Source organism: Condylostylus longicornis, unplaced genomic scaffold (assembly GCF_029603195.1).
Source record: "Condylostylus longicornis isolate FDR11 unplaced genomic scaffold, ASM2960319v2 ptg000018l, whole genome shotgun sequence".
Classification (NCBI taxonomy): Eukaryota; Metazoa; Arthropoda; class Insecta; order Diptera; family Dolichopodidae; genus Condylostylus; species Condylostylus longicornis.
The window spans coordinates 2,573,578-2,575,743 of NW_026577987.1; positions in this window are offsets into that span (position 1 = coordinate 2,573,578).

Consider the following 2,166-nt stretch of genomic DNA (forward strand, 5'->3'; position numbering starts at 1 on the left):
AACAAAAAACTAACAGTAAATGACTTGTCATCAAAAAACTTTATTATTTTTCTTGATTCACTGTCATATTCGACCGTTACCAATTGAAGGAATGCAATATTTTTACTTGTTCAAGGAAAAAGTGCTATTTCACAAACGGTTGATTTGATTGTGGGAACTTTTATATATGACGTTTGTCCTGCTCTATTTTCATGCTGCTTTATTTTTAAAATTTCTTTAATTATGTTGATAAACTGGCTGATAAGAAAACCAATTGAAATTTTATTTAAAAAAGTTAAATACTCAAAATAGTATTCATAAATAGGCGCCCTTCAATAAAAAAGCATTTTAATATTTCTAAAAAAATATTTTTTCCTATAGAAATAGATTTAGCATCATTAATCTAATGACATCTATTGGTGGGTTCAATTGTTATTTCTCTGTTTTTAATTCTTGAGTGTGGTTTACAAAATCAATAGCTATTTGGTTCGTCATCATCTAATCGAACGTTACGAGAACGTTATTGTCATTATAATTATTCTAATGATATTTTCCACAAGAATTTTTTTTCTTTAATTCGAACATTTCAAATTGCATTTTATAAATCCGAAATTGGCATTTCTAATCATTTGATTTTCACCACAATAAGAAAAATATTAGACTACTATATTACAAATGCTTTCCATAATTCTAAAATTTTCCTTCATTGTTGTATTTTTATAAAATCAGAGCCAAAGATTCTGCTCACAAGCACAAAATAACTTCAATATTTATGTACATATGAATGTATTATTTTACTGCTCCTATTTATCATGTTCTTTTCCCCTTACTTTTAAGTAGAATTCTTGATTTTTTTTTAATTCATTTAAAGCATCATTTTCATTCTTCTCTTCTTTTATTTTTTTCTTCTTCTTAGTTTTCTCTCCGGATTTCAGCTTAAAAAGTTTCTCAGTTCTATTGTCTCAGTTCCATTGGGACTTCAATCTATGTGAAATTAAAATAGTTGACTAAGAAAAAGAATTTTATTCTTGTTTTATTTATTTTGATTGTTTTTCGTTGTAAAAATTTTACTTGAAGGCATTTCTGAGGAAAAGAACTTGTTAAAAATTATTCACAATTGTAGCCTTTTTTCTTTTTTGTTATTTAAAAAGATAATAATAAAAGTGAATAGAAAAAGAGCAAGAATAAAGACGAAAATCGAAAATAGTTTCATATTCTTGAAAAAACTTTATCTGAGCTCTGATGAATAGAAAAACAAAATTTTATATACTATAAACTTATTATAAACATAGTGAGTATATACAGTCGAGTTTCTACCTAAATGCTCATTTAAATCCTCGACTCTGCATAACTTACATGTATTGTTGGCTTGGAGCAAGAAAACATTAAATCTAACCACATATATTACATCATTAATTTTTAAAAGATGTATGAAATTTGGTATGTTTGTGACCATAGAGAAAGGACTGAATGAAACGAAAATTTATAACAAATACTAAAAACTACTGTATAATGTTACTAAGGGGTTTCAATGTAAGTAACGGAATTTTTGTGTCATAAGTTTTTGCACAAATTTTTAATTATAGTTTTGAAAATTTTTACATTCTTGTAAAAAGGAAGATAAGTTAATCTCTGAATCAAAAATTATGAGATTTTGATTGTGGATTTTTTCTCTAAAAAACAATACTACACTGTGTTAGTTCCAATTTATTGCAACGACATTTTAAGTATAATTTTTGAATTTTTGATTCGACTGTAAATTGTTTAAAATTTTTATATTTAGATGGTAGCTTAAGGAGAGTGTCCTGCAAAGGACACAAGTTTTAATAATTTATTTCATTTTTTTTTTCACTGTTTAATGCTTTTTAAAAATGAAAGATAATAATAATGAAAGTAAAAAAGGAAAAATATAATACAGAAATGATTATGAACTTTCATAACAACTTTTATACTTTCTTATTTAAAGTTATACTGGTTTGTTTTCTTATTGTTGCAACGAATTCAAAAATATCTAGAAAACAATATTCTCTAAAAAATGGAAATATTTATGTAGTGTTTTACTCTTTTTAAAAATGTAGAAATTATCAAATGATTGCCTGAAGGACTAGGAAGAAAATGAATACAATAATATTGTATAATCTTAGAATTTTTAAAAAGAGACTTGTTTTTCTAAGCAATTTATGTTCC